This window comes from Pogona vitticeps, chromosome 5, assembly GCF_051106095.1.
Source record: "Pogona vitticeps strain Pit_001003342236 chromosome 5, PviZW2.1, whole genome shotgun sequence".
In the NCBI taxonomy this organism is placed as follows: domain Eukaryota; kingdom Metazoa; phylum Chordata; class Lepidosauria; order Squamata; family Agamidae; genus Pogona; species Pogona vitticeps.
The window spans coordinates 100,383,160-100,397,376 of record NC_135787.1 but is presented as its reverse complement, the minus strand read 5'-3'; the positions used below and the strand labels follow the sequence as shown (position 1 = coordinate 100,397,376).

At 40.8% G+C, this 14,217-nt stretch overlaps 1 protein-coding gene across 1 annotated transcript in view; it reads right to left on the bottom strand.

Annotated features, from left to right (window-relative positions):
• Positions 1–14,217, bottom strand: part of LOC110074991 (potassium voltage-gated channel subfamily KQT member 1) — a 535,131-nt gene that overhangs the window by 22,746 nt on the left and 498,168 nt on the right. Inside the window, exon 19 of the mRNA XM_078394146.1 lies at positions 1–14,217. This exon is cut by the window's left edge and continues 22,746 nt beyond it; it is cut by the window's right edge and continues 10,645 nt beyond it. The gene's annotated coding sequence lies outside the window, so the exon portion shown is untranslated.

Below are 14,217 nucleotides of genomic sequence, written 5' to 3'. Positions count from 1 at the left end.
CATATTGAAATCATTCTATCATTTTTGTATCCCACATTGTATCCCAGTACAGCTTTCCCCACTCTTTTGTTGACTATGAGGGCTACTCCATTTCTTCTACGGGATTCTTGCCCAGAATAGTAGATATGATAATCGTCTGAATTGAATTCACCCATTCCCGTCCATTTTAGTTCACTGATGCCGAGGATGTCAATGTTGATTCTTGATTTCTTATGTTTGGCCACATCCAGCTTACCAAGGTTCATAGATCTTACATTCCAGGTTCCTATGCAGTAGTTTTCTTTGTAGCATTGGACTTTCCTTTCACTTCCAGGCGCATCCAAAGCTGAGCGTCCTTTTGGCTTTGGCCCAACCACTTCATTAGCTCTGGAGCTACTCTTACTTGTCCTCTGCTCTTCCTCAGTAGCATGTTGGACGCCTTCCGACATGAGGGGCTCAATTTCCAGCGTCATATCATTTAGCTTTTTGTTTCTGTCCATGGAGTTTTCTTTGCAAACATATTGGAGTGGCTTGCCAGTTCCTGCTCCAGGTGGATCTCATTTAGTCAGAACTCTCCACTATGACCTGTCTGTCTTGGGTGTCCCTGCACGGCATAGCCCATAGCTTCTCTGAATTACTCAAGCCCCCTCGCCACGAAAAGGCAGCAATCCATAAAGGGGCATTTTGCTACCACCAGCTATTAATTAAAAATAAACCTTAAGAAAGAAACTGAAGGCTTGATTTTTGCTGCAGAAGAACAAGCATTCCAACCAATATGATGAAAGCTAAGATCTGAGGAATTAGTGGTAACAGCTAATGTTGACTCTGCCAAGAAAAAGATGAAACTGTGTCACACCTGTACTGTGAATGTCCAAAGGCTGCACAAACAAATTACAAAATTAGACATGGTATAGTGGCAAAATTAGAGCCGCCTAGAGTGGTTGTTTTGACCAGATAGGCGGGGTACAAATGGAATGAATGAATAAATGGATAGATAGATAGGTAGGTAGGTAGGTAGGTAGGTAGGTAGGTAGGTAGGTAGGTAGGTAGGTAGGTAGGTAGGTAGGTAGGTAGGTAGGTAGGTAGGTAGGTAGGTAGGTAGATAGATAGATAGATAGATAGATAGATAGATAGATAGATAGATAGATAGATAGATAGATAGATAGATAGATAGATAGATAGATAGATAGATAGATTAGTGCACTGGTCATTATGCAAAAAATATAACTTGTAAGCCTTCAAAAAAACTACTTTCTGGAATCTCCTCCTCCATGCTTTCGCATCCTTGCTTTCTCTTGTGCTCTCTGAGTGACTCTGGTAAACTGTGTGCAGGACAGAAGGCAAGAAATATGGCAGTAGTAGCTTGGAAAGGAGAGCCTAAATTTTGGCATTGAGTGTATCTTGCTACATCCCACAAAACCTGGAAGCAACAGTAAGTGGAGTCCCTAGAAACTGTTCCATATACCAATCATTATGTACTTTGTTCTCCTTTATTACCACGTCCTACTCATTTGAGTTAGAGAATACAGTACACAGACTGTGAAGACATAATGGGTATCTTCCACCCTTTGCAAAGCTGTCCGTTCTACAACTCTGATCTTTTTATCATTGGGAGGGAACATTTTCTGCGCTTGTTCGAGATGTATGTCCATTTGACTAGGCTGCTGGAATCAGATTTCCCAGCCCCTCTTCCTCATGGCACCACATCCAGAACCCCTACCCCCCAAATGGGAAGGGAGAACCTGCATTCTTTCTCAGCCTTTGTCTTTCCAACAAAATGTCACATAGAGGATAAATGGTAATTGAATGGATTAGGCTATGGTAGGCAGGAGGGCACATCCCTGCAAACCAAGGGCACATGCTTTCCTTTGCCTGGTTTTGGGATTCTCTCCTGCTCCCTTGCATCATAGTCTACTCCATTCAGTAGGTGGCTCCAACCTTCTTTATAACTAGGGGTGGGAGGTGGAAGAGCTACTTGGGCTGGGGGGGGGAAGGGAAAAGTCCGTTAATAGATATAACCTTATATAATTCATAGGTATCATCAGATTATATGTTTGAATGCAGAGCAAATGTGATCTTCTGATTCTGGGACTGTAAACATAATGAAACCTGTTTTTTTTAAAGTGGTCTCAGCAAGGCATCCTTCAGTGTAACATACAGAAGCCAAGCACTACTTACTTTTTACAAACCAGATTCCACTGGGCTTAGTATAAAAATCAAAGCTGGCGGGTCATTGTTAGTGAACTCATAAAATTAGCTGAGAATTTTAGCCTCCCTATCTGGATCTAACAGGCCCCTATAATCTGTCCAATTTATATATATTTTAAAATAGCTTTAATATAATGTAATATATTGAAAGCCAGTAAGCTGCACCCCTATAAGGGAGCCCAGGAGTTTTGAAGTGTCCCTGGAACAAAGCTTCTATTATGAGTTATATGCTTACCAGACAACCATCAAATTCTTTGCTGAAATCGGAGCTTCGCTGGCAGCGTCAAAAGGGCTAGCCAGAGAGCAAAGAATTCTTGGCATTGGAACAGCTGTGCCTGGACTGGTACAAAAAAGGCTCTCGTGGCGCAAGGTGGCGCTCTCAATAGAATGCCTCTGTCAGTTGAGAGAGAGAACAAATGAAATGGTAAGAATATGGATACTCAGCACCAACGGAACATATTTCAAGATTTGGATCCAAGAGAACTACTACTGGCATGCCCAAGGAGCTGGCATTTTTTATTTTTTATTTTTAACTTTTGCCCAGTGGTTTTTTTTAACATATCTCAGAGGGACAGGCATACCTGCCTGCTGCCTAAAAAACATCTCACAGTGCGGTCCTTTTACCCTCTATGTAGCAATGACAAAAAAGTGATCATGAACATCCTCAGATTTAGAACAGAGCAAATAAATTCAAAAGACCAATTTTGCTGGCATTTTTTTTAAACAAGGAATCTACTTGTCAAAAAACAGCCCCAACAATTTCTTTGTGTTTGGGTGACTATAGTGGTTGACTATTAAAAAAAAGGGTCAGCTTCTGGGATTTTCCTCTGTTTGGTGTCACTTTGTGAATGGTAGTAAGCACAAGACGGTATCCTTCACAGACTAAATGTCAATTTAGCTACAGTGGGGTCTTGACTTGAGAACTTAATCCGTATTGGAAGGCGGTTCTCAAGTCAAAAAGTCTGTAAGTCAAGTCTCCATTGACCTACAGTGCATTGAAAACCGATTAATCCCGTAACAGGCCGTTTTTGTTCCATTTTGGTTTTTTTCTGGTCTGTAAGTCAAATCTCAGTCTGCAAGTCAAACCTAAATTTTGCGGCCAGAGAAGTCTGTAACTCAAAAAGTCTGTAAGTCAAGCCATCTGTAAGTCAAGGGTCCACTGTATTACAGGGATTTTCCTGTGATTAACAAGTTTTTCCTCCAGTAATGGGATTCATCAGCCTTGCCGATGAAAAAAAAAACTATTCTTTCCAATAAGCAACCACAGAACAAAGTAGAGCTATATATGGAGGGTAGGAAACACATTGCTATTACAAACAGATGTATTTCATAATTTAAAGGTTGCTGCTTCCAAATTCACACTAACATTTAGTTTGACCCCTAAGATTTAGTATCACATCAATTAATTAAAATTTAATCCTTATACCTGGGCTGAGCCAAACTTGTGAGATCAAAATAAAGCAATATCAATCATCAGCTCTGAAGCCTGTAGTTTGTGTAAAAACTGAGTCTTGCTTTTTTTTAAAAGGCAATGCATTCTCTTATGTCTAAAGGTAGACACCCTGTTCTCACGGCTTCCTCACTGTCAGAGGTATCTTGAGATACATTCCTTTTTCAGATGTTTGCTTTATGCAGCACAAAGATGCTATTTTATGTCGTCTTCTGTTTTGGGAGCAAAACACAGAATAAATACAGAGAGAACACGAGTTTCACTATTGTTCTTCCCTGATCATTTAGCAGGTACACCTCCCCTTTTGTTGCTGCTGTTGGCTTTTGAGCATCCATTCCCTCTGGTTTTCCAACTAAATACTGTTCAAATGGAAAAGAAGAGTGTCTTAGTAATGATGGGTTGAAGTGGTGTGTGGGAACTGTACTGGATTGATGGCCTGGCTCTGAATTTCAATTCACACTATATTTTGGAATCATATACTAAAGACTGCATGTCTAAGCATCAAAGAATACATGTGGTACAATATGTAGGCCAGACCATGGATTCTAGAAATCTAGAAAAATAAGTGTTATTCAGTCTGAATAATCATTTCAAACCAAAATTTGGGAATGTTGCTGTTTGGAATACAACTTCCAGGGTCAGCCAGCATATGCTCCCAAAAATATGCTCCCAGAAAGTTGTCATTTCCAAAATTGAGTTCTGTAAAGTCTGGGTAAACATTGTATCATTCTACCAAGATTGTTCTGATTAAGGGTGATGTTCAAATTTTAGAACATCAAATTTCTTTTCTTTTTGGACTGGAATTATTTATGGTTTTACTGTAAATTGCACTGAGCACTTAGTGAGTGGAAGGGTGATGCAGAAATATTTTAAATAATATAGCAAAATAAAACCATGAGACGTGACTTTAAACTTGGTGGTAGTTTTAAAAAGATCCTACTTAACACACTGGCAGCTCATCTCTGTTTAGTCTTTCAGTTAAATGCATGTGTGAACCAACCCAATAGTAGTAGTTTGTTTGCCATAAAGAGGTGGAAAATGGTTGATCAGAAACCTTGTAGGGTATCAACAAAATCTTACAAAGGCTAGTGTTCTTTGTCATTTGTGTTGGGATAACCAAAGCAGCTTGTAAAGGGCAAGCTGTGGCTGGTACCAGTCTCTATTCCCACTGGACAATGACAGTATTCAGCAAGCTTCATGCCCTGAGAAATGCAGAAATTACAAGCTTTAACTCCGATAAGTAAGGAAAGAGCTGAAGCAGAGAAAAGTGGAGTGAACCATATACTCCAAGTCTGAAGCTTATTAATTGGAGCTTATCACAGTCAGAGATAATTATAGTATTACGATAATTACAGGGATTGAGAGAACTCTTGTTGCCAGCACCAGTAGTAATTGGTTGTATTCTTATGATCTACAGTGTGTCTGTTTAAAAGGTCACACTGGGCAGCCTCTGTGGCCAAAAAACCAAAACAAAACAAAACCCTGAACAAAACGAATAAATAAAATTGCTTACCTTTTGTGCCAGGATAACCCACATTTTGTGGCAGAAAGTAGTATGCACTGTTTGTTGTTCTGCATAATTTATATTGATTTTGCCAGTCATGTGGCAAAACATAGCCTGCTGCAGCAATACCTCTTCTTTTCCCAGCATTGATAGCTCACTTCCACGTGTCTATTACTTTTATTATTGTTGAATAGAGATCCTCCATCTTGCAAATGTATCTGTTTTTACTTACGTCACAAGTGTTAAAGTACCAATTTAAGCTACTTGTACATGCTTAGATTCTTAGCTCATGCAAATAAATCGTTCTTAATTTGCTGTTTGGAATCTTGTTGGTCTTCACATAAGGTCTGCATAATTTGCTGCACCTAAATGTGGATAACTGACAAGGTGCAATGGTGCATCGTGGTTGGCAATCGGGTGGGTGGCCAATCACGTAACTAAGTGCACTCTGCCACCTCATCTATTAGTTGCAATTAGCTATGGCAAGTTACACAAAACTTGAGTGAACTCGTAAGATTCTGGAACTGTCTAGTAGTAGCAGTATTTATGAAGAGCAGTTTCTTTTTAACTTGGCAGCCTAAGGAATTGCAGCAGTATCTCTAAACTGTAGTGATTTAAAAGGCAATTCTGTCTTTTGTTCCTTACTTTTTATTTGTTTGTTTGTGGTGAGAAAAAGTTGAGAGGGTTAGATGTGGAAGACCAGACCAGAATTGAGGCAGGGTGATAACACAATAGAAGCCCCACCTGGAAGTCACAAAACGTCTGTTGTTTTAGCCTCTGAAGACAATGCTACACTCCCCCTGTGCATATCAACGCCAGCAAAGAGACAGGTTCCTCCACTAAAGCATGGAATAGGAATCCCAGTCGATCTTGGTCAATAGATTTGGTGCATAGATGTAGACACTTCTGGCAAGACAGAACTGGCAAGAAAAATGGACAGTCAATATTTGTCATTGTAGAAACATCTTTGACACTTTTTCCCACTCGGTTCAATAGATGAAAATACATTGGACCGTTCATGTTCATCCTAACCTGATGGGGCTTCTCCATTTGTAATCTGTTTACTTCTCTGAGATAGACAAATACTGCTTTCCTCTATGCCCAAAGTTATAACTGGGGTTAAAAAAATATGACCAACTTCCTTCTCAAGAATGTCTTGTTGGAGTAGGGTTTGGTGGAGAATGGGGAAGAGATACATAAAGATACTCTTTTGCCCATCCCCTTTCTTCTACAGTCCTGTGCTTTCAGGCAGTGTAAGCACATCTGAACCTGAGAGCAAGAGATGGGTCAGTGGTAGGGTAGTGTTGTGCAGATAACAACAGTCTTAATTCTTGGAAGCCACCAAGGTTATCAGCAGCATGGGACAGCCTAAGCCCTCCCTTCAGCTGTGTCCCTGTTCAATAGGACAATCTTCCCTTCTGTCTGAGTGGGTGCTATTCTCTTCTCTAAAGACACCACCACCAAGGACAACACTAGTAAGTGAGAAAGACTGGTGTCCCAAAGTTCAAGGTTGTGGAGAAAGGACAATTTGTTTCAGAAACCTCTCCCTCTTCCTTTCACTTTATGTTATTGGACAAGGGCGTGTAGGGGCAGATGATGCTCCTTCCCTCCTGCCCAGGCTTGGTGGCCGTGATGGTGTAACCAAGGGCCCTGCTATGATTAAGGTCTCACTACACAAATTTCCCCGTCCATAACAATAGCCTCAGATATAGAGGGGTCAGTATGGGATGGATGGAAGAAGAACTGTGTGTGCTCACCTCTGCTACAATTAATTAATTATGGAGATGGTTCCAGCTGCTAGGAGAGAACCAGGTCAGTTTCTCTGGTTGTGAAGAGGAATCAACTCCTTGCTAGTAAGTAAGTAACTAAGTAAGTAACACCTAAATCTGAAGAAACTCTTTTAGCTCTAAATCAGTGTTTGGTATCAGTAATGGACTGGATGAGGGTGAATAAATTAAAACTTAACCCAGGCAAGTCAGATGTGCTTCTGGTCAATCAAAAAGGCAGATCAAGGAATAGGGATGCAGCCTGTACTGGATGGGATTGCACTCTCATTAGAAAAAAAATAGGTGCAAAGTTTGGGGGTGCTTCTGGATTCAGTCGCTGAGTCTGGATGTCCAGGTCTTGGGAGTGGCCAGGAGTGCATTTGCACAATTAACAGCTATGTCTATCTCTTGAGAGATCTGATCTGACCACCATTATACATGCCCTAGTTACTTCCTGGCTGGATTACTGTCATGCACTCTATGTGGGGCTGCCAATGGAAAGTGCCAGGAAACCTCAGCAGGTCCAAAATGCAGCAGTCAGATTGCTGACTGGGGCTGGTTAAAGGGATCACATAACCCCTCTGCAATAGCACCTCCACAGGCTGAAAATCAGTTTCCAGGCACAATTTGAAATGCTAGTTTTAACCTATAAAGCCCTAAATGACCTGGGTGCAAGTTCAAAGACTGTATCTCTCATTATGAGACACGTTAAGACCATCAGGAGAGGCCTTTCTCTTTTGGTCCCTCCACCTTCACAGATGTGTCTGATGGAGACAGAGGATAGAGCCTTCTCTGTTGCTGCTCCCAGACTTTGGAACTCCCTCCCACAGGAGGCCAGACTGGGCCCCATCTTTGCTATTCTTCCTCAAGCAGGCAAAGACCGCTCTCTTCAGGCAAGCCTTCCCTCAGCAATCTAACTACCTATGTGTGATTTTTAGATGGATTGTTATTGCGTTTTCATTTCTGGATTTTCTATTTCTCAGAGTGACAACCCCCCTTTTAAAAATTGGTATGCATATTGTTTCTAGCTTTAATAATGCCTTTTAATGATGTAAGCTGCCTCTTTATAGTCATTGTTCTTAGTTTTAAATGTTGGCTTTTCATATTGTTAACCGCTGCTGTATACTAATTGTTCTAAACTTTAAATATTGTCTTTCAGTGTTGCTGACTGGGGATTTTCAAGGACTGCCTTGGGTCTTTTTCAAGGAGGAAGCCAGGGTAAAAATATTCTAAATAAATAAATGAATGGATAAGAAAAAGAATGCCCACCCAGAAGTGTCAGTGTGAAGACAGAACAAGAGTGAAATGTCAGCTTTTTTGCCTATTGGTGCATATGTATGAGAGAGGAATGTACCTCTATGCCTGTCAGTGGGGGAAAAGAGGGAGTGAGAAAAAGAGCTACTGCCTCCTTTTCTCTCTAAAGCTCCCTGCCAGTAGCTTCCAGCCTTCCCTGGAATATCAGCCATGATATTAAAAATTAACCCACAGACTATTGATAGAAAGTGTAAGAGGTCACAAAACCATTAAGAGATAAAGGGGTGAAATCCATGGGGGAAGCCAAGCCCTTCATATTTGGGCACAGCTGATGGATGAAGTGAAGCGAGGAGAGATCCCTGGTGTACTAGGACTTGGTCTCCTTGGAATCTGGGTCCTTGCTGGGCATGTAGCTGGTTGCTGGAGAGTTTAGCCCAAAGTAAATGATAAACCCCACACAAGGCTATAGACATTAGACTGATAGGCAATAGGTGTTGTAAAAGGAAATTCAGAGAAAGCTTTGAAGAGTTCTGGAAAATTTATATTAAAAACCCAATCACATGCATGTGTTTTACCACACCACAGAACCCTGGTGGTTATGTTTCTTTAAATATTGGCCATTTGGCCCTTGCAACCTGCTGATTGACATTCTAGACATGATATCATGTCTGCAGCAGGCACTGAAATGCATGTGTAAGAATCCCAGAGGTAGCAGATGGTATTATTTGACCTGTTTCCCTCAATGTGAGGAGGAGGAAAAGAGATCTGGGGGCTGCTATCAATCTCTGCAGGAATGTCAGGCCCTTGACAACACACTATTTAAGTGGCTAGGAAATTGGAAGAGACACGGGACATGAGGCATTAGCCATTGCACGCACATGAATTACAAGCACCTGAATTTTACGGGTCTACAATCAAGTCCAGTGAACCAGAGATTAACAACCACAACCAACCCAAGCCCTCGTGATATCAATTTTGTTCTCCATAATGGTAATGTGGAGGGGTGTTTTCAGAGCCATGTGTCTGCCAAGAGAAGCAGCAGATCCCCGTGTTTCTACTTGCTTCTGTTGTGTGTGCTGTGTCATCATTACTTTCCCCACCTGCCTTAGAAGCAGCCAGTGAAGTAGCTGGAGAATTCTGCATGGTGGCAGCATGTCATGGGGAAGTGTGTCCAAAAGGCATACACTAAGAGGCCTTTAAAAGTATGTGTGTCAGAAAAGTGTGTGCCAAAATACATGTGAATTTCCATGCAACCTGATATTCCCTTTCCACCTGATATGAAACAAGGAGAGGAAGAAAATGCAAGTGGAACTCTGGAGAAACACAGCGAAATCAAGACAGAGAGATTTATATCTCTGAAGAGAAGATACCAGACTGCTGTTTTCATACTGTTCCTTGTAATGTCTGTTTGTTCCCCATTACTACGTATGGATATGAAAGTTAGTAAAGAAAGTTGTTTGCAGGGGCAGGAATGGATTCATTCAAAATATGATGTTAGAGAACAGCTTTGCTCATACGATGGCCCATCAGAAAGACAAATAAGTGGGTCTTAGTTTCAATCAGGCCTGGAGTTTCTCTAGAGACCAAAATGATCAAACGTAGGCTAACATACTTTGGACATATCGTGAAAAGACAAGACTCACTGAGAAAGACAATAGCGCTGGGGAAAGTTGAAGGAAGAGAAAAAAAAGGGAAGACCAAATATGAGATGGAGGGACTCAAAAAAGGACGTTTTGAGCTTACAAAACCTGCACATGGCTGCTAAAGACAGAATTTTTTGTGACTGTTATTTCACAAGGCTCCCATATGTTGGAAGAGACTTGGTGATACACAAGAGCAATGTCTGCTCTGCTGTAAGATTGCAATCACCTTGGGAGGTGGGTTCTGCCTGCTTTTCTTTTTGCTCTGTTACTTTGTAAAAAGCAAACATAACTTGATTACTTTGGTTCTGTTTTCTAGGGCAGTGTTCCCCAATCTTGGGCCTCCAAATGTTCTTGGACTTCAACTCCCAGAAATCCTGGCTAGCAAAAGTGTTGGTGAAGACTTCTGGGAGTTGTAGTCCAAGAACATCTGGAGGCCCAAGGTTGGTGATCACTGGTCTAGGGAAGGCATTCTCAATGCAGGGCTGTGGCACATTTGAAGGGGGCCATACCGTGGAAACAATTCTTCACATACCAGCTTATAAGATTTGTTATGTGTCTGTCTCACACAATCCTGATTTGGCCTATGCTTTTTTCATATTGTGTTTATGGCTGTGGCCAAGAAAAAAAAAACCCTTTAGGAATGGCTGGTCTTGGGGATTCTGAGCACCATAGTCAATTTCCCCTCCCAAGCTCTGCAAATAAAGAAGAAGAACGGAATTGAAAGTGCCTGCTTACTGTCTCTGGTCCCACTACTCAATAATTTTTGCAATAACCTTTTTGGGGCCCAAACTATCTTAAGGGACCTATCTTTCTTTTTGAGCCTGCTTGAGTGTTAAGACCACCAGGATAGGCCTTTCTCTTGGTCCTGCCATCTTCACAGGTGCATCGGATGGAGACACAGGAGAGAGCCTCTGTCACTGTTCCCAGACTTTGGAACTCCCTCCCACAGGAGGCCATACTGGCCCCATCTTTACTGTCCTTGAGCAAGCAAGCAAGGAAGGAAGGAAGGAAGGAAGGAAGGAAGGAAGGACGGACCTTTCTTTTCAGGCAAGCTTTCCTTTAGTGACTGGCTGCTGTGTGGAGTATTTAAACGGATTGTTGTGCCTTACCACTTTGAATGTGTTTTGGTAGTCCTTATGTATATTTTAAGTATTTTTACTATGTTTTTAGTATTGTTTTCATTTGATCTTTTTTATATTGTATACTCACCATAGTTAGCTGAAATGCTATATTTTAACTGTTGTAACCTGCCTTGTGTCCTTTTAAAGGAGAAAAGCAGAATAAAAATATTAAAAGCCAAACAAACAAACAAACAAGCAAGCAAGCAAGCAAGCAAACAAACAAACAAACAAACAAACAAACAAACATTGTAATACTCTTATTTTTTGTCAGCATTACCATGCTTGAAATTAAAAATGGCCATAACTACACGACATACAGCTAAGTGTGCATTTTTGGTGGTGGAAAGAGAATTTGTCTTTTTTAAACACTCACAAGAGAGTTGTCTCTTTTAAGTCAATTTTGGTCACGCTTTTTTCTGACTTGTTTTGCCATGTGTGAAAATATCTGTTGGAGCTAATTGTGTCGGGGGGGGGCTGTGAGGTTTGTGGAAACGGGTGTCAAGTACAAAGAGTTTTGAACTGCAGGATACCCTGCAATCCAGACTCTTCCTTTTTTTCCTCTCTCTGTTTCTATTTTAGCCCTGTATCAATCTATCACTATGCCAGTCTAAAACCTCTATTTTAAAAATTAAAAGACTAAGAAATGTGAGGAGACTGGGGACATGCTGCCGCCATCATCCTCACAGCTGCTCTGAAACTTGCAGTTCTTGCTCCCATGATCTCCTCTGGCACACCAGTGAAGGGAGCCTTGAAGTTGCTTTCTCTGCCACGTAACTTGCCAAGAACCTGCTCTCCTCTCCTCTCTGGATTGATGCCACCTCCTGCAGAATTCCCCTTTGCCAGAACATGGGACTGTTCCCTCCCTTTGGCCTCATGGCTTCACATAGATCCCATCAGTTGGAGAAAGACAGCTTCCATGAGGACACACATACCTGCCCCAAAACACGCAATGTTATATTAATTTCTTAAAAACCTAAACCGACTCTTGATTTAATTCAAGTGTAGTCACGCCATAATACAAAGAGAGAGATCAGGTAGACAATTAGTTACTCCTTGCCTTAGTTACTCAGGACAGAACAATTAAGTAAATAATACCCTGCCTCTGTTCACAATATATGAAATGTTCATAGCAAACTATCTCACTGCTGGAGCAGATGTTCCGAGATATAAATAGTGACATAGCAGAGATGCTGTAATAAAGGATGGCTCTCTAAAAGTACCGTAACTGAGCTATAAGCTTTCATTATCATTATGCCATTACTTCCATCAATTATTTTGGTTTTATCTCTGGGGAGGTCTGTGATGAAATAAAAGAAATGTGTGTTTCTTGGATGGATTGCTGGCAGCATGGAAGTCAGCATGCAATACTCACGCATGCCATTAAATGGTGGGCACGAACAGGGAGAAAAGTAAATGAGATCACAAGACCTGTGAAGGTAGCTAGGACAAGAAGCTTTCTCCTTGTCCTTTTAATTTCTTATGATCTAGGAATGTCTGTGTTTGTGTGTGAAGGGATATTTAGCCACAAGGTCCTACACAATAGAATTACTGCCTGTAGTGAAGAAGAGGGAAGTAATACAACTAGCCTACTTGCTGTAACAACCTGCCATTCAGCTAATACCATTGCCTTGTGCTTGCATGCAATTAAGACTGTAAAGGTAAGCCCGGAGAAGAAACCAAGAAGGAGGTGGCAGCATTTCATAGGAAGTGGTAAGACATGGGATCACAGAGAGTCGGATACGACTAAACGACTAAACAACAACAACAAATACAAGACAAAAGGCCTCCCTCCCTCCACTGTCTGCTGGGTGAATTGATTAATTCAGGGACTTTGATGTTACAGTGCTCCTCTCCTCAGGGAAAGTCCTGGTACAGAATCTGATCCTGTCTTTTTAGGATCAGAGGGAAGATCATTTGATTCCTCAGAACCTTTAGATGCTGAGGTTTTACTCAGTGTTTCAATTGGGTTCATGTGATTTCTCCGGCATTTCTACCAGCTGCCTTGTTTATTTTTGCTGCAACAACTCATGTGGCCTCTGAAATGTATGTTTATGTGACTATTGCATTTTTTCTGCTTAACAATTCAAAAATTATATTAGCCGTTCTAACAAGCTGAAGAATGAGATATATTTAGGAGGACAGTTTGCCCTCAGTGACTATACTTCACAGCTAAAATGTATACCTCAAAGGAAAGTTTGAAGATGGCAACAGTTGATTTAATCTTCACATTGCTGTCTCCTGTAGACAATAACTGTTTTTACACTCTAGCTTCAAGATAAAGGGAGGAAATGTGTATTACGAGTTCTCCAATATTTTCTGATTTTTCCAGAATTCCAATGGGCTCTGAAAATCTTCATCAAGGCCAATATGCTGACTACCCAAGTTATTCATTTCTGCTTCTCAGCACCATGCTTTGCCAACAAGTGGCATGGTACTGTTTATTTTTTATGTTTTATTTATTTTTTGGCCCTAGTATATTATATTCTATAAGAGAAAAAGTGGCAACATGGCAAAAAGCAATCGATTTATTTGGACAATTTTTGTCCCAAGCATTTTTACTGTTTGAGGTGAAGGGAAATAAACAGCCGAGACATAGGCTATTGTTTACAACTCTATAGTTGGTAATATTGTAGAATATCTATATTCTAGGTATTGTAACAAATGTGTTTCAGGGAGACTAAAATGTCTGATCTTAATGCATGAGAGTTAAAAACAAATATTGGAATTGCATAGGGAGATATTATTAGACGGACACTTGGATTTATACTTATGCAGGCTTCCATGTGACTGTTCTGGGAATCTGCGGAAGTCATAACTAACTTGTCTGGTTTTATTTATTGAACCATAAGTGGGCTGTGCAAGTAGCCAATGTAAGCCATGCAATATAAGTCTCCGTGGTCAGACAAGGCATTTCAGCTGCCTGTATATCTTCCAAATGACCACCTTACTAAGCGGTTATTAGAGATGAGACTTTCGTATTTTAACAAAAGAAAGAAAAAACATGAAAGAGGTGGGTCCTGCCATTTTAGTGTTCTTTTGTTGATTCCTGAAAGAAAATCTCTAAAATGCAGATGGTACATTTTAATGTAAGAAAGGTGCATGAAAGTTTTGTGTTTCTTTCATGTGCCCTGTTTTTTGTAACCTTTCTTTCACCCTGCAATGTCAAATCATCTGATAATTTTTTCATCCAATGGCATTGCAAGAGTTATTGCAGAGATATGGTGATATGACCAATGGTTGTCAGCAGCCAGTCAGAATTGGAAGTGGGGTAGGTGCTTTTGAATCTGTAGAA